Here is a 19227-nt window from a genome sequence, read left to right as displayed (position 1 = left end):
TTTGTAAAATCTGCAAGTGTATATTTGGACCCCTTAGAGGCCTTCGTTGGAAACGGTATTTCTTCATATAATGCTACACAGAAGAATTTTCAGTAACTTCTTTGTGTTGTGTGTATTCACCTCACAGACTTGAACCTTTCTTTAGACAGAGCAGATTTGAAACTCTGTTTTTGTGGATTTTGCAATTGGAGATTTCAAACGATTTGAGGCCAATGGTAGAAAAGGAAATATCTTCGTTTAGAAACCAGACAGAATCATTTTTAGAAACTAGTTTCTGATCTGTGCCTTCAATTGACAGAGTTTAACGTTTCTTTTCACAGAGCAGTTTGGAAGCACTCTCTTTGTAAAGTCTGCAAGTGGATATTTGGACCTCTTTGAGGCCTTCGTTGGAAACGTTATTTCTTCATATAATGCTAGACAGAAGAATTTTCAGTAACTTATTTGTGTTGTGTGTATTCAGCTCACAGAGTTGAACCTTTCTTTAGACAGAGCAGATTTGAAACTCTCTTTTTGTGGGTTTTGCAATTGGAGATTTCAAGAGATTTGAGGCCAATGACAGAAAAGGAAATATCTTCTTTTAAAAAGGAGACAGAATCATTCTCTGAAACAACTTAATGATTTGTGCGTTCAGCTCACAGAGTTTAACATTTCTTTTCATAGAGCAGTTTGAAAACACTCTGTTTGTAAAGTCTGCAAGTGGATATTCGGGCTTTTACCAGGCCTTCGTTGGATACGGGATTTCTTCATATAATGCAAGACAGAAGATTTCCCAGTAACTTCCTTGTGTTGTGTGTATTCAGCTCACAGAGTTGAACCTTTCTTTAGACAGAGCATATTTGATACATTCTTTTTTTAGAATTTGCAATTGGAGATTTCAAGCGATTTCAGGCCAATGGTAGAAAAGGAAATATCTTCGTATAAAAACTAGACAGACTCATTCTCTGAAACAACTTAAAGATATGTGCGTTCAGCTCACAGAGTTTAACCTTACTTTTCATAGAGCAGTTAGGAAACACTCTGTTTGTAAAGGCTGGAAGCGGATATTTGGACCTCTTTCAGGCCTTCGTTGGAAACGGGATTCCTTCATAGAATGCTAGACAGAACAATTCTCAGTAACTTCTTAGCGTTGTGTGTATTCAACTCACAGGGTTGAACCTTTCTTTAGAGAGAGCAGATTTGAAACTCTCTTTTTGTGGAATTTGCGGTTGGAGATTTCAAGCGATTTGAGGCCAATGGTAGAAAGGGAAATATCTCCATTTAAAAACTAGACAGAATCATTCTGAGAAACTACTTTGTGATGTGTGCATCCACCTGACAGAGTTTAACCTTTCTTTTCATAGAGCAGTTTGAAAACACTCTGTTTGAAAAGTCTGCAAGTGGATATTTGGAAATCTACGAGGCCTTCGTTGGAAACGGGATTTCTTCATATAATGCAAGACAGAAGAATTCTCAGTAACTTCCTTGTGTTGTGTGTCTTCAGCTCACAGAGTTTAACCTTTCTTTAGACAGAGCATATTTGAAACTCTCTTTTTGTGGAATTTGCAATTGGAGATTTCAAGCGATTTCAGGCCAATGGTAGAAAAGGAAATATCTTCGTTTAAAAACTAGACAGAATCATTTTCAGAAACTAGTTTGTGATGTGTGCCTTCAACTGACAGAGTTTAACGTTTCTTTTCACAGAGCAGTTTGGAAGCACTCTCTTTGTAAAGTCTGCAAGTGGACACTTGGACCTCTTTGAGGCCTTCGTTGGAAGGGGTATTTCTTCACAAAATGCTAGACAGAGGAATTCTCAGTAACTTTTTTGTGTGTGTGTATTCAACTCACAGAGTTGAACCTTCCTTTAGACAGAGTAGATTTGAAACACTCTTTTTGTTTAATTTACATGTGGAGATTTCAAGCGAATTGAGGCCAATGACAGAAAAGGAAATATCTTCTTTTAAAAAGTAGACAGAATCATTCTCTGAAACAACTTAATGATTTGTGCGTTCAGCCCACAGAGTTTAACATTTCTTTTCATAGAGCAGTTTGAAAACACTCTGTTTGTAAAGTCTGCCAGGGGATATTTGGGCCTTTACCAGGCCTTCGTTGGAAACGGGATTTCTTCATACAATGCAAGACAGAAGACTTCTCAGTAACTTCCTTGTGTTGTGTGTATTCAGCTCACAGAGTTGAACCTTTCTTTAGACAGAGCATATTTGATACATTCTTTTTTTAGAATTTGCAATTGGAGATTTCAAGCGATTTCAGGCCAATGGTAGAAAAGGAAATATCTTCGTATAAAAACTAGACAGACTCATTCTCTGAAACAACTTAAAGATATGTGCGTTCAGCTCACAGAGTTTAACCTTACTTTTCATAGAGCAGTTAGGAAACACTCTGTTTGTAAAGTCTGGAAGCGGATATTTGGACCTCTTTCAGGCCTTCGTTGGAAACGGGATTCCTTCATATAATGCTAGACAGAACAATTCTCAGTAACTTCTTAGCGTTGTGTGTATTCAACTCACAGGGTTGAACCTTTCTTTAGAGAGAGCAGATTTGAAACTCTCTTTTTGTGGAATTTACAGTTGGAGATTTCAAGCGATTTGAGGCCAATGGTAGAAAGGGAAATATCTTCGTTTAAAAACTAGACAGAATCATTCTCTGAAACAACGTAATGATTTGTGCGTTCAGCTAACAGAGTTTAACCTTTCTTTTCATAGAGCAGTTTGAAAACACTCTTTTTGTAAAGTCTGCAAGTGGATATTTGGACCTCTTTGAAGCCTTCGTTGGAAGCGGGATTTCTTCATAAAATGGTAGACAGAAGAATTCTCAGTAACTTCTTTGTGTGTGTGTATTCAAATCACAGAGTTGAACCTTCCTTTAGACAGAGTAGATTTGAAACACTCTTTTTGTTTAATTTACATGTGGAGATTTCAAGCGAATTGAGGCCAATGACAGAAAAGGAAATATCTTCGTTTAAAAACTAGACAGAATCATTCTCTGAAACAACTTAATGATTTGTGCGTTCAGCTCACAGACTTTAACCTTTCTTTTCATAGAGCAGTTTGAAAACACTCTGTTTGTAAAGTCTGCAAGTGGATATTTGGACCTTTACGAGGCCTTCGTTGGAAACGGTATTTCTTCGTATAATGCAAGACAGAAGATTTCTCAGTAACTTCCTTGTGTTGTGTGTATTCAGCTCACAGAGTTGGACATTTGTTTAGGGAGAGCATATATGAAACTTTCTCCTTTTGGAATTTGCAATTGGAGATTTCAAGGGATTTCATGTCAATGGAAGAAAAGGAAATATCTTCGTTTAAAAACTAGACAGAATCATTTTCAGAAACTAGTTTCTGATGTGTGCCTTCAACTGACAGAGTTTAACTTTTCTTTTCACAGTGCAGTTTGGAAGCACTCTCTTTGTAAAGTCTGCAAGTGGATATTTGGACCTCTTTGAGGCCTTCGTTGGAAGCGGGATTTCTTCATAAAATGCTAGACAGAGGAATTCTCAGTAACTTCTTTGTGTTTGTGTATTCAACTCACAGAGTTGAACATTCCTTTAGAAAGAGTAGATTTGAAACCCTCTTTTTGTAGAAATTACATGTGGAGATTTCAAGCGAATTGAGGTCAGTGACAGAAAACGAAATATGTTTGTTTAAAAAGTAGACAGAATCATTCTCAGAAACTACTTTGTGATGTGTGCATCCACCTGACAAAGCATATCCTTATTTTTCATAGAGCAGTTTGAAAACACTCTGTTTGTAAAATCTGCAAGTGTATATTTGGACCCCTTAGAGGCCTTCGTTGGAAACGGTATTTCTTCATATAATGCTACACAGAAGAATTTTCAGTAACTTCTTTGTGTTGTGTGTATTCACCTCACAGACTTGAACCTTTCTTTAGACAGAGCAGATTTGAAACTCTGTTTTTGTGGATTTTGCAATTGGAGATTTCAAACGATTTGAGGCCAATGGTAGAAAAGGAAATATCTTCGTTTAGAAACCAGACAGAATCATTTTTAGAAACTAGTTTCTGATCTGTGCCTTCAATTGACAGAGTTTAACGTTTCTTTTCACAGAGCAGTTTGGAAGCACTCTCTTTGTAAAGTCTGCAAGTGGATATTTGGACCTCTTTGAGGCCTTCGTTGGAAACGTTATTTCTTCATATAATGCTAGACAGAAGAATTTTCAGTAACTTCTTTGTGTTGTGTGTATTCAGCTCACAGAGTTGAACCTTTCTTTAGACAGAGCAGATTTGAAACTCTCTTTTTGTGGGTTTTGCAATTGGAGATTTCAAGAGATTTGAGGCCAATGACAGAAAAGGAAATATCTTCTTTTAAAAAGGAGACAGAATCATTCTCTGAAACAACTTAATGATTTGTGCGTTCAGCTCACAGAGTTTAACATTTCTTTTCATAGAGCAGTTTGAAAACACTCTGTTTGTAAAGTCTGCAAGTGGATATTCGGGCTTTTACCAGGCCTTCGTTGGATACGGGATTTCTTCATATAATGCAAGACAGAAGATTTCCCAGTAACTTCCTTGTGTTGTGTGTATTCAGCTCACAGAGTTGAACCTTTCTTTAGACAGAGCATATTTGATACATTCTTTTTTTAGAATTTGCAATTGGAGATTTCAAGCGATTTCAGGCCAATGGTAGAAAAGGAAATATCTTCGTATAAAAACTAGACAGACTCATTCTCTGAAACAACTTAAAGATATGTGCGTTCAGCTCACAGAGTTTAACCTTACTTTTCATAGAGCAGTTAGGAAACACTCTGTTTGTAAAGGCTGGAAGCGGATATTTGGACCTCTTTCAGGCCTTCGTTGGAAACGGGATTCCTTCATAGAATGCTAGACAGAACAATTCTCAGTAACTTCTTAGCGTTGTGTGTATTCAACTCACAGGGTTGAACCTTTCTTTAGAGAGAGCAGATTTGAAACTCTCTTTTTGTGGAATTTGCGGTTGGAGATTTCAAGCGATTTGAGGCCAATGGTAGAAAGGGAAATATCTCCATTTAAAAACTAGACAGAATCATTCTGAGAAACTACTTTGTGATGTGTGCATCCACCTGACAGAGTTTAACCTTTCTTTTCATAGAGCAGTTTGAAAACACTCTGTTTGAAAAGTCTGCAAGTGGATATTTGGAAATCTACGAGGCCTTCGTTGGAAACGGGATTTCTTCATATAATGCAAGACAGAAGAATTCTCAGTAACTTCCTTGTGTTGTGTGTCTTCAGCTCACAGAGTTTAACCTTTCTTTAGACAGAGCATATTTGAAACTCTCTTTTTGTGGAATTTGCAATTGGAGATTTCAAGCGATTTCAGGCCAATGGTAGAAAAGGAAATATCTTCGTTTAAAAACTAGACAGAATCATTTTCAGAAACTAGTTTGTGATGTGTGCCTTCAACTGACAGAGTTTAACGTTTCTTTTCACAGAGCAGTTTGGAAGCACTCTCTTTGTAAAGTCTGCAAGTGGACACTTGGACCTCTTTGAGGCCTTCGTTGGAAGGGGTATTTCTTCACAAAATGCTAGACAGAGGAATTCTCAGTAACTTTTTTGTGTGTGTGTATTCAACTCACAGAGTTGAACCTTCCTTTAGACAGAGTAGATTTGAAACACTCTTTTTGTTTAATTTACATGTGGAGATTTCAAGCGAATTGAGGCCAATGACAGAAAAGGAAATATCTTCTTTTAAAAAGTAGACAGAATCATTCTCTGAAACAACTTAATGATTTGTGCGTTCAGCCCACAGAGTTTAACATTTCTTTTCATAGAGCAGTTTGAAAACACTCTGTTTGTAAAGTCTGCCAGGGGATATTTGGGCCTTTACCAGGCCTTCGTTGGAAACGGGATTTCTTCATACAATGCAAGACAGAAGACTTCTCAGTAACTTCCTTGTGTTGTGTGTATTCAGCTCACAGAGTTGAACCTTTCTTTAGACAGAGCATATTTGATACATTCTTTTTTTAGAATTTGCAATTGGAGATTTCAAGCGATTTCAGGCCAATGGTAGAAAAGGAAATATCTTCGTATAAAAACTAGACAGACTCATTCTCTGAAACAACTTAAAGATATGTGCGTTCAGCTCACAGAGTTTAACCTTACTTTTCATAGAGCAGTTAGGAAACACTCTGTTTGTAAAGTCTGGAAGCGGATATTTGGACCTCTTTCAGGCCTTCGTTGGAAACGGGATTCCTTCATATAATGCTAGACAGAACAATTCTCAGTAACTTCTTAGCGTTGTGTGTATTCAACTCACAGGGTTGAACCTTTCTTTAGAGAGAGCAGATTTGAAACTCTCTTTTTGTGGAATTTACAGTTGGAGATTTCAAGCGATTTGAGGCCAATGGTAGAAAGGGAAATATCTTCGTTTAAAAACTAGACAGAATCATTCTCTGAAACAACGTAATGATTTGTGCGTTCAGCTAACAGAGTTTAACCTTTCTTTTCATAGAGCAGTTTGAAAACACTCTTTTTGTAAAGTCTGCAAGTGGATATTTGGACCTCTTTGAAGCCTTCGTTGGAAGCGGGATTTCTTCATAAAATGGTAGACAGAAGAATTCTCAGTAACTTCTTTGTGTGTGTGTATTCAAATCACAGAGTTGAACCTTCCTTTAGACAGAGTAGATTTGAAACACTCTTTTTGTTTAATTTACATGTGGAGATTTCAAGCGAATTGAGGCCAATGACAGAAAAGGAAATATCTTCGTTTAAAAACTAGACAGAATCATTCTCTGAAACAACTTAATGATTTGTGCGTTCAGCTCACAGACTTTAACCTTTCTTTTCATAGAGCAGTTTGAAAACACTCTGTTTGTAAAGTCTGCAAGTGGATATTTGGACCTTTACGAGGCCTTCGTTGGAAACGGTATTTCTTCGTATAATGCAAGACAGAAGATTTCTCAGTAACTTCCTTGTGTTGTGTGTATTCAGCTCACAGAGTTGGACATTTGTTTAGGGAGAGCATATATGAAACTTTCTCCTTTTGGAATTTGCAATTGGAGATTTCAAGGGATTTCATGTCAATGGAAGAAAAGGAAATATCTTCGTTTAAAAACTAGACAGAATCATTTTCAGAAACTAGTTTCTGATGTGTGCCTTCAACTGACAGAGTTTAACTTTTCTTTTCACAGTGCAGTTTGGAAGCACTCTCTTTGTAAAGTCTGCAAGTGGATATTTGGACCTCTTTGAGGCCTTCGTTGGAAGCGGGATTTCTTCATAAAATGCTAGACAGAGGAATTCTCAGTAACTTCTTTGTGTTTGTGTATTCAACTCACAGAGTTGAACATTCCTTTAGAAAGAGTAGATTTGAAACCCTCTTTTTGTAGAAATTACATGTGGAGATTTCAAGCGAATTGAGGTCAGTGACAGAAAACGAAATATGTTTGTTTAAAAAGTAGACAGAATCATTCTCAGAAACTACTTTGTGATGTGTGCATCCACCTGACAAAGCATATCCTTATTTTTCATAGAGCAGTTTGAAAACACTCTGTTTGTAAAATCTGCAAGTGTATATTTGGACCCCTTAGAGGCCTTCGTTGGAAACGGTATTTCTTCATATAATGCTACACAGAAGAATTTTCAGTAACTTCTTTGTGTTGTGTGTATTCACCTCACAGACTTGAACCTTTCTTTAGACAGAGCAGATTTGAAACTCTGTTTTTGTGGATTTTGCAATTGGAGATTTCAAACGATTTGAGGCCAATGGTAGAAAAGGAAATATCTTCGTTTAGAAACCAGACAGAATCATTTTTAGAAACTAGTTTCTGATCTGTGCCTTCAATTGACAGAATTTAACGTTTCTTTTCACAGAGCAGTTTGGAAGCACTCTCTTTGTAAAGTCTGCAAGTGGATATTTGGACCTCTTTGAGGCCTTCGTTGGAAACGTTATTTCTTCATATAATGCTAGACAGAAGAATTTTCAGTAACTTCTTTGTGTTGTGTGTATTCAGCTCACAGAGTTGAACCTTTCTTTAGACAGAGCAGATTTGAAACTCTCTTTTTGTGGGTTTTGCAATTGGAGATTTCAAGAGATTTGAGGCCAATGACAGAAAAGGAAATATCTTCTTTTAAAAAGGAGACAGAATCATTCTCTGAAACAACTTAATGATTTGTGCGTTCAGCTCACAGAGTTTAACATTTCTTTTCATAGAGCAGTTTGAAAACACTCTGTTTGTAAAGTCTGCAAGTGGATATTCGGGCTTTTACCAGGCCTTCGTTGGATACGGGATTTCTTCATATAATGCAAGACAGAAGATTTCCCAGTAACTTCCTTGTGTTGTGTGTATTCAGCTCACAGAGTTGAACCTTTCTTTAGACAGAGCATATTTGATACATTCTTTTTTTAGAATTTGCAATTGGAGATTTCAAGCGATTTCAGGCCAATGGTAGAAAAGGAAATATCTTCGTATAAAAACTAGACAGACTCATTCTCTGAAACAACTTAAAGATATGTGCGTTCAGCTCACAGAGTTTAACCTTACTTTTCATAGAGCAGTTAGGAAACACTCTGTTTGTAAAGGCTGGAAGCGGATATTTGGACCTCTTTCAGGCCTTCGTTGGAAACGGGATTCCTTCATAGAATGCTAGACAGAACAATTCTCAGTAACTTCTTAGCGTTGTGTGTATTCAACTCACAGGGTTGAACCTTTCTTTAGAGAGAGCAGATTTGAAACTCTCTTTTTGTGGAATTTGCGGTTGGAGATTTCAAGCGATTTGAGGCCAATGGTAGAAAGGGAAATATCTCCATTTAAAAACTAGACAGAATCATTCTGAGAAACTACTTTGTGATGTGTGCATCCACCTGACAGAGTTTAACCTTTCTTTTCATAGAGCAGTTTGAAAACACTCTGTTTGAAAAGTCTGCAAGTGGATATTTGGAAATCTACGAGGCCTTCGTTGGAAACGGGATTTCTTCATATAATGCAAGACAGAAGAATTCTCAGTAACTTCCTTGTGTTGTGTGTCTTCAGCTCACAGAGTTTAACCTTTCTTTAGACAGAGCATATTTGAAACTCTCTTTTTGTGGAATTTGCAATTGGAGATTTCAAGCGATTTCAGGCCAATGGTAGAAAAGGAAATATCTTCGTTTAAAAACTAGACAGAATCATTTTCAGAAACTAGTTTGTGATGTGTGCCTTCAACTGACAGAGTTTAACGTTTCTTTTCACAGAGCAGTTTGGAAGCACTCTCTTTGTAAAGTCTGCAAGTGGACACTTGGACCTCTTTGAGGCCTTCGTTGGAAGGGGTATTTCTTCACAAAATGCTAGACAGAGGAATTCTCAGTAACTTTTTTGTGTGTGTGTATTCAACTCACAGAGTTGAACCTTCCTTTAGACAGAGTAGATTTGAAACACTCTTTTTGTTTAATTTACATGTGGAGATTTCAAGCGAATTGAGGCCAATGACAGAAAAGGAAATATCTTCTTTTAAAAAGTAGACAGAATCATTCTCTGAAACAACTTAATGATTTGTGCGTTCAGCCCACAGAGTTTAACATTTCTTTTCATAGAGCAGTTTGAAAACACTCTGTTTGTAAAGTCTGCCAGGGGATATTTGGGCCTTTACCAGGCCTTCGTTGGAAACGGGATTTCTTCATACAATGCAAGACAGAAGACTTCTCAGTAACTTCCTTGTGTTGTGTGTATTCAGCTCACAGAGTTGAACCTTTCTTTAGACAGAGCATATTTGATACATTCTTTTTTTAGAATTTGCAATTGGAGATTTCAAGCGATTTCAGGCCAATGGTAGAAAAGGAAATATCTTCGTATAAAAACTAGACAGACTCATTCTCTGAAACAACTTAAAGATATGTGCGTTCAGCTCACAGAGTTTAACCTTACTTTTCATAGAGCAGTTAGGAAACACTCTGTTTGTAAAGTCTGGAAGCGGATATTTGGACCTCTTTCAGGCCTTCGTTGGAAACGGGATTCCTTCATATAATGCTAGACAGAACAATTCTCAGTAACTTCTTAGCGTTGTGTGTATTCAACTCACAGGGTTGAACCTTTCTTTAGAGAGAGCAGATTTGAAACTCTCTTTTTGTGGAATTTACAGTTGGAGATTTCAAGCGATTTGAGGCCAATGGTAGAAAGGGAAATATCTTCGTTTAAAAACTAGACAGAATCATTCTCTGAAACAACGTAATGATTTGTGCGTTCAGCTAACAGAGTTTAACCTTTCTTTTCATAGAGCAGTTTGAAAACACTCTTTTTGTAAAGTCTGCAAGTGGATATTTGGACCTCTTTGAAGCCTTCGTTGGAAGCGGGATTTCTTCATAAAATGGTAGACAGAAGAATTCTCAGTAACTTCTTTGTGTGTGTGTATTCAAATCACAGAGTTGAACCTTCCTTTAGACAGAGTAGATTTGAAACACTCTTTTTGTTTAATTTACATGTGGAGATTTCAAGCGAATTGAGGCCAATGACAGAAAAGGAAATATCTTCGTTTAAAAACTAGACAGAATCATTCTCTGAAACAACTTAATGATTTGTGCGTTCAGCTCACAGACTTTAACCTTTCTTTTCATAGAGCAGTTTGAAAACACTCTGTTTGTAAAGTCTGCAAGTGGATATTTGGACCTTTACGAGGCCTTCGTTGGAAACGGTATTTCTTCGTATAATGCAAGACAGAAGATTTCTCAGTAACTTCCTTGTGTTGTGTGTATTCAGCTCACAGAGTTGGACATTTGTTTAGGGAGAGCATATATGAAACTTTCTCCTTTTGGAATTTGCAATTGGAGATTTCAAGGGATTTCAGGTCAATGGAAGAAAAGGAAATATCTTCGTTTAAAAACTAGACAGAATCATTTTCAGAAACTAGTTTCTGATGTGTGCCTTCAACTGACAGAGTTTAACTTTTCTTTTCACAGTGCAGTTTGGAAGCACTCTCTTTGTAAAGTCTGCAAGTGGATATTTGGACCTCTTTGAGGCCTTCGTTGGAAGCGGGATTTCTTCATAAAATGCTAGACAGAGGAATTCTCAGTAACTTCTTTGTGTTTGTGTATTCAACTCACAGAGTTGAACATTCCTTTAGAAAGAGTAGATTTGAAACCCTCTTTTTGTAGAAATTACATGTGGAGATTTCAAGCGAATTGAGGTCAGTGACAGAAAACGAAATATGTTTGTTTAAAAAGTAGACAGAATCATTCTCAGAAACTACTTTGTGATGTGTGCATCCACCTGACAAAGCATATCCTTATTTTTCATAGAGCAGTTTGAAAACACTCTGTTTGTAAAATCTGCAAGTGTATATTTGGACCCCTTAGAGGCCTTCGTTGGAAACGGTATTTCTTCATATAATGCTACACAGAAGAATTTTCAGTAACTTCTTTGTGTTGTGTGTATTCACCTCACAGACTTGAACCTTTCTTTAGACAGAGCAGATTTGAAACTCTGTTTTTGTGGATTTTGCAATTGGAGATTTCAAGCGATTTGAGGCCAATGGTAGAAAAGGAAATATCTTCGTTTAAAAACCAGACAGAATCATTTTTAGAAACTAGTTTCTGATCTGTGCCTTCAATTGACAGAGTTTAACGTTTCTTTTCAAAGAGCAGTTTGGAAGCACTCTCTTTGTAAAGTCTGCAAGTGGATATTTGGACCTCTTTGAGGCCTTCGTTGGAAACGTTATTTCTTCATATAATGCTAGACAGAAGAATTTTCAGTAACTTCTTTGTGTTGTGTGTATTCAGCTCACAGAGTTGAACCTTTCTTTAGACAGAGCAGATTTGAAACTCTCTTTTTGTGGGTTTTGCAATTGGAGATTTCAAGAGATTTGAGGCCAATGACAGAAAAGGAAATATCTTCTTTTAAAAAGGAGACAGAATCATTCTCTGAAACAACTTAATGATTTGTGCGTTCAGCTCACAGAGTTTAACATTTCTTTTCATAGAGCAGTTTGAAAACACTCTGTTTGTAAAGTCTGCAAGTGGATATTCGGGCTTTTACCAGGCCTTCGTTGGATACGGGATTTCTTCATATAATGCAAGACAGAAGATTTCCCAGTAACTTCCTTGTGTTGTGTGTATTCAGCTCACAGAGTTGAACCTTTCTTTAGACAGAGCATATTTGATACATTCTTTTTTTAGAATTTGCAATTGGAGATTTCAAGCGATTTCAGGCCAATGGTAGAAAAGGAAATATCTTCGTATAAAAACTAGACAGACTCATTCTCTGAAACAACTTAAAGATATGTGCGTTCAGCTCACAGAGTTTAACCTTACTTTTCATAGAGCAGTTAGGAAACACTCTGTTTGTAAAGGCTGGAAGCGGATATTTGGACCTCTTTCAGGCCTTCGTTGGAAACGGGATTCCTTCATAGAATGCTAGACAGAACAATTCTCAGTAACTTCTTAGCGTTGTGTGTATTCAACTCACAGGGTTGAACCTTTCTTTAGAGAGAGCAGATTTGAAACTCTCTTTTTGTGGAATTTGCGGTTGGAGATTTCAAGCGATTTGAGGCCAATGGTAGAAAGGGAAATATCTCCATTTAAAAACTAGACAGAATCATTCTGAGAAACTACTTTGTGATGTGTGCATCCACCTGACAGAGTTTAACCTTTCTTTTCATAGAGCAGTTTGAAAACACTCTGTTTGAAAAGTCTGCAAGTGGATATTTGGAAATCTACGAGGCCTTCGTTGGAAACGGGATTTCTTCATATAATGCAAGACAGAAGAATTCTCAGTAACTTCCTTGTGTTGTGTGTCTTCAGCTCACAGAGTTTAACCTTTCTTTAGACAGAGCATATTTGAAACTCTCTTTTTGTGGAATTTGCAATTGGAGATTTCAAGCGATTTCAGGCCAATGGTAGAAAAGGAAATATCTTCGTTTAAAAACTAGACAGAATCATTTTCAGAAACTAGTTTGTGATGTGTGCCTTCAACTGACAGAGTTTAACGTTTCTTTTCACAGAGCAGTTTGGAAGCACTCTCTTTGTAAAGTCTGCAAGTGGACACTTGGACCTCTTTGAGGCCTTCGTTGGAAGGGGTATTTCTTCACAAAATGCTAGACAGAGGAATTCTCAGTAACTTTTTTGTGTGTGTGTATTCAACTCACAGAGTTGAACCTTCCTTTAGACAGAGTAGATTTGAAACACTTTTTGTTTAATTTACATGTGGAGATTTCAAGCGAATTGAGGCCAATGACAGAAAAGGAAATATCTTCTTTTAAAAAGTAGACAGAATCATTCTCTGAAACAACTTAATGATTTGTGCGTTCAGCCCACAGAGTTTAACATTTCTTTTCATAGAGCAGTTTGAAAACACTCTGTTTGTAAAGTCTGCCAGGGGATATTTGGGCCTTTACCAGGCCTTCGTTGGAAACGGGATTTCTTCATACAATGCAAGACAGAAGACTTCTCAGTAACTTCCTTGTGTTGTGTGTATTCAGCTCACAGAGTTGAACCTTTCTTTAGACAGAGCATATTTGATACATTCTTTTTTTAGAATTTGCAATTGGAGATTTCAAGCGATTTCAGGCCAATGGTAGAAAAGGAAATATCTTCGTATAAAAACTAGACAGACTCATTCTCTGAAACAACTTAAAGATATGTGCGTTCAGCTCACAGAGTTTAACCTTACTTTTCATAGAGCAGTTAGGAAACACTCTGTTTGTAAAGTCTGGAAGCGGATATTTGGACCTCTTTCAGGCCTTCGTTGGAAACGGGATTCCTTCATATAATGCTAGACAGAACAATTCTCAGTAACTTCTTAGCGTTGTGTGTATTCAACTCACAGGGTTGAACCTTTCTTTAGAGAGAGCAGATTTGAAACTCTCTTTTTGTGGAATTTACAGTTGGAGATTTCAAGCGATTTGAGGCCAATGGTAGAAAGGGAAATATCTTCGTTTAAAAACTAGACAGAATCATTCTCTGAAACAACGTAATGATTTGTGCGTTCAGCTAACAGAGTTTAACCTTTCTTTTCATAGAGCAGTTTGAAAACACTCTTTTTGTAAAGTCTGCAAGTGGATATTTGGACCTCTTTGAAGCCTTCGTTGGAAGCGGGATTTCTTCATAAAATGCTAGACAGAAGAATTCTCAGTAACTTCTTTGTGTGTGTGTATTCAAATCACAGAGTTGAACCTTCCTTTAGACAGAGTAGATTTGAAACACTCTTTTTGTTTAATTTACATGTGGAGATTTCAAGCGAATTGAGGCCAATGACAGAAAAGGAAATATCTTCGTTTAAAAACTAGACAGAATCATTCTCTGAAACAACTTAATGATTTGTGCGTTCAGCTCACAGACTTTAACCTTTCTTTTCATAGAGCAGTTTGAAAACACTCTGTTTGTAAAGTCTGCAAGTGGATATTTGGACCTTTACGAGGCCTTCGTTGGAAACGGTATTTCTTCGTATAATGCAAGACAGAAGATTTCTCAGTAACTTCCTTGTGTTGTGTGTATTCAGCTCACAGAGTTGGACATTTGTTTAGGGAGAGCATATATGAAACTTTCTCCTTTTGGAATTTGCAATTGGAGATTTCAAGGGATTTCATGTCAATGGAAGAAAAGGAAATATCTTCGTTTAAAAACTAGACAGAATCATTTTCAGAAACTAGTTTCTGATGTGTGCCTTCAACTGACAGAGTTTAACTTTTCTTTTCACAGTGCAGTTTGGAAGCACTCTCTTTGTAAAGTCTGCAAGTGGATATTTGGACCTCTTTGAGGCCTTCGTTGGAAGCGGGATTTCTTCATAAAATGCTAGACAGAGGAATTCTCAGTAACTTCTTTGTGTTTGTGTATTCAACTCACAGAGTTGAACATTCCTTTAGAAAGAGTAGATTTGAAACCCTCTTTTTGTAGAAATTACATGTGGAGATTTCAAGCGAATTGAGGTCAGTGACAGAAAACGAAATATGTTTGTTTAAAAAGTAGACAGAATCATTCTCAGAAACTACTTTGTGATGTGTGCATCCACCTGACAAAGCATATCCTTATTTTTCATAGAGCAGTTTGAAAACACTCTGTTTGTAAAATCTGCAAGTGTATATTTGGACCCCTTAGAGGCCTTCGTTGGAAACGGTATTTCTTCATATAATGCTACACAGAAGAATTTTCAGTAACTTCTTTGTGTTGTGTGTATTCACCTCACAGACTTGAACCTTTCTTTAGACAGAGCAGATTTGAAACTCTGTTTTTGTGGATTTTGCAATTGGAGATTTCAAACGATTTGAGGCCAATGGTAGAAAAGGAAATATCTTCGTTTAGAAACCAGACAGAATCATTTTTAGAAACTAGTTTCTGATCTGTGCCTTCAATTGACAGAGTTTAACGTTTCTTTTCACAGAGCAGTTTGGAAGCACTCTCTTTGTAAAGTCTGCAAGTGGATATTTGGACCTCTTTGAGGCCTTCGTTGGAAACGTTATTTCTTCATATAATGCTAGACAGAAGAATTTTCAGTAACTTCTTTGTGTTGTGTGTATTCAGCTCACAGAGTTGAACCTTTCTTTAGACAGAGCAGATTTGAAACTCTCTTTTTGTGGGTTTTGCAATTGGAGATTTCAAGAGATTTGAGGCCAATGACAGAAAAGGAAATATCTTCTTTTAAAAAGGAGACAGAATCATTCTCTGAAACAACTTAATGATTTGTGCGTTCAGCTCACAGAGTTTAACATTTCTTTTCATAGAGCAGTTTGAAAACACTCTGTTTGTAAAGTCTGCAAGTGGATATTCGGGCTTTTACCAGGCCTTCGTTGGATACGGGATTTCTTCATATAATGCAAGACAGAAGATTTCCCAGTAACTTCCTTGTGTTGTGTGTATTCAGCTCACAGAGTTGAACCTTTCTTTAGACAGAGCATATTTGATACATTCTTTTTTTAGAATTTGCAATTGGAGATTTCAAGCGATTTCAGGCCAATGGTAGAAAAGGAAATATCTTCGTATAGAAACTAGACAGACTCATTCTCTGAAACAACTTAAAGATATGTGCGTTCAGCTCACAGAGTTTAACCTTACTTTTCATAGAGCAGTTAGGAAACACTCTGTTTGTAAAGTCTGGAAGCGGATATTTGGACCTCTTTCAGGCCTTCGTTGGAAACGGGATTCCTTCATATAATGCTAGACAGAACAATTCTCAGTAACTTCTTAGCGTTGTGTGTATTCAACTCACAGGGTTGAACCTTTCTTTAGAGAGAGCAGATTTGAAACTCTCTTTTTGTGGAATTTACAGTTGGAGATTTCAAGCGATTTGAGGCCAATGGTAGAAAGGGAAATATCTTCGTTTAAAAACTAGACAGAATCATTCTCTGAAACAACGTAATGATTTGTGCGTTCAGCTAACAGAGTTTAACCTTTCTTTTCATAGAGCAGTTTGAAAACACTCTTTTTGTAAAGTCTGCAAGTGGATATTTGGACCTCTTTGAAGCCTTCGTTGGAAGCGGGATTTCTTCATAAAATGGTAGACAGAAGAATTCTCAGTAACTTCTTTGTGTGTGTGTATTCAAATCACAGAGTTGAACCTTCCTTTAGACAGAGTAGATTTGAAACACTCTTTTTGTTTAATTTACATGTGGAGATTTCAAGCGAATTGAGGCCAATGACAGAAAAGGAAATATCTTCGTTTAAAAACTAGACAGAATCATTCTCTGAAACAACTTAATGATTTGTGCGTTCAGCTCACAGACTTTAACCTTTCTTTTCATAGAGCAGTTTGAAAACACTCTGTTTGTAAAGTCTGCAAGTGGATATTTGGACCTTTACGAGGCCTTCGTTGGAAACGGTATTTCTTCGTATAATGCAAGACAGAAGATTTCTCAGTAACTTCCTTGTGTTGTGTGTATTCAGCTCACAGAGTTGGACATTTGTTTAGGGAGAGCATATATGAAACTTTCTCCTTTTGGAATTTGCAATTGGAGATTTCAAGGGATTTCAGGTCAATGGAAGAAAAGGAAATATCTTCGTTTAAAAACTAGACAGAATCATTTTCAGAAACTAGTTTCTGATGTGTGCCTTCAACTGACAGAGTTTAACTTTTCTTTTCACAGTGCAGTTTGGAAGCACTCTCTTTGTAAAGTCTGCAAGTGGATATTTGGACCTCTTTGAGGCCTTCGTTGGAAGCGGGATTTCTTCATAAAATGCTAGACAGAGGAATTCTCAGTAACTTCTTTGTGTTTGTGTATTCAACTCACAGAGTTGAACATTCCTTTAGAAAGAGTAGATTTGAAACCCTCTTTTTGTAGAAATTACATGTGGAGATTTCAAGCGAATTGAGGTCAGTGACAGAAAACGAAATATGTTTGTTTAAAAAGTAGACAGAATCATTCTCAGAAACTACTTTGTGATGTGTGCATCCACCTGACAAAGCATATCCTTATTTTTCATAGAGCAGTTTGAAAACACTCTGTTTGTAAAATCTGCAAGTGTATATTTGGACCCCTTAGAGGCCTTCGTTGGAAACGGTATTTCTTCATATAATGCTACACAGAAGAATTTTCAGTAACTTCTTTGTGTTGTGTGTATTCACCTCACAGACTTGAACCTTTCTTTAGACAGAGCAGATTTGAAACTCTGTTTTTGTGGATTTTGCAATTGGAGATTTCAAGCGATTTGAGGCCAATGGTAGAAAAGGAAATATCTTCGTTTAAAAACCAGACAGAATCATTTTTAGAAACTAGTTTCTGATCTGTGCCTTCAATTGACAGAGTTTAACGTTTCTTTTCAAAGAGCAGTTTGGAAGCACTCTCTTTGTAAAGTCTGCAAGTGGATATTTGGACCTCTTTGAGGCCTTCGTTGGAAACGTTATTTCTTCATATAATGCTAGACAGAAGAATTTTCAGTAACTTCTTTGTGTTGTGTGTATTCAGCTCACAGAGTTGAACCTTTCTTTAGACAGAGCAGATTTGAAACTCTCTTTTTGTGGGTTTTGCAATTGGAGATTTCAAGAGATTTGAGGCCAATGACAGAAAAGGAAATATCTTCTTTTAAAAAGGAGACAGAATCATTCTCTGAAACAACTTAATGATTTGTGCGTTCAGCTCACAGAGTTTAACATTTCTTTTCATAGAGCAGTTTGAAAACACTCTGTTTGTAAAGTCTGCAAGTGGATATTCGGGCCTTTACCAGGCCTTCGTTGGATACGGGATTTCTTCATATAATGCAAGACAGAAGATTTCCCAGTAACTTCCTTGTGTTGTGTGTATTCAGCTCACAGAGTTGAACCTTTCTTTAGACAGAGCATATTTGATACATTCTTTTTTTAGAATTTGCAATTGGAGATTTCAAGCGATTTCAGGCCAATGGTAGAAAAGGAAATATCTTCGTATAAAAACTAGACAGACTCATTCTCTGAAACAACTTAAAGATATGTGCGTTTAGCTCACAGAGTTTAACCTTACTTTTCATAGAGCAGTTAGGAAACACTCTGTTTGTAAAGGCTGGAAGCGGATATTTGGACCTCTTTCAGGCCTTCGTTGGAAACGGGATTCCTTCATATAATGCTAGACAGAACAATTCTCAGTAACTTCTTAGCGTTGTGTGTATTCAACTCACAGGGTTGAACCTTTCTTTAGAGAGAGCAGATTTGAAACTCTCTTTTTGTGGAATTTGCGGTTGGAGATTTCAAGCGATTTGAGGCCAATGGTAGAAAGGGAAATATCTCCATTTAAAAACTAGACAGAATCATTCTGAGAAACTACTTTGTGATGTGTGCATCCACCTGACAGAGTTTAACCTTTCTTTTCATAGAGCAGTTTGAAAACACTCTGTTTGAAAAGTCTGCAAGTGGATATTTGGAAATCTACGAGGCCTTCGTTGGAAACGGGATTTCTTCATATAATGCAAGACAGAAGAATTCTCAGTAACTTCCTTGTGTTGTGTGTCTTCAGCTCACAGAGTTTAACCTTTCTTTAGACAGAGCATATTTGAAACTCTCTTTTTGTGGAATTTGCAATTGGAGATTTCAAGCGATTTCAGGCCAATGGTAGAAAAGGAAATATCTTCGTTTAAAAACTAGACAGAATCATTTTCAGAAACTAGTTTGTGATGTGTGCCTTCAACTGACAGAGTTTAACGTTTCTTTTCACAGAGCAGTTTGGAAGCACTCTCTTTGTAAAGTCTGCAAGTGGACACTTGGACCTCTTTGAGGCCTTCGTTGGAAGGGGTATTTCTTCACAAAATGCTAGACAGAGGAATTCTCAGTAACTTTTTTTTGTGTGTGTATTCAACTCACAGAGTTGAACCTTCCTTTAGACAGAGTAGATTTGAAACACTCTTTGTTTAATTTACATGTGGAGATTTCAAGCGAATTG

Source organism: Pan paniscus, chromosome 15, assembly GCF_029289425.2.
Source record: "Pan paniscus chromosome 15, NHGRI_mPanPan1-v2.0_pri, whole genome shotgun sequence".
In the NCBI taxonomy this organism is placed as follows: Eukaryota; Metazoa; Chordata; class Mammalia; order Primates; family Hominidae; genus Pan; species Pan paniscus.
Note: the sequence above shows the minus strand (reverse complement) of the source record.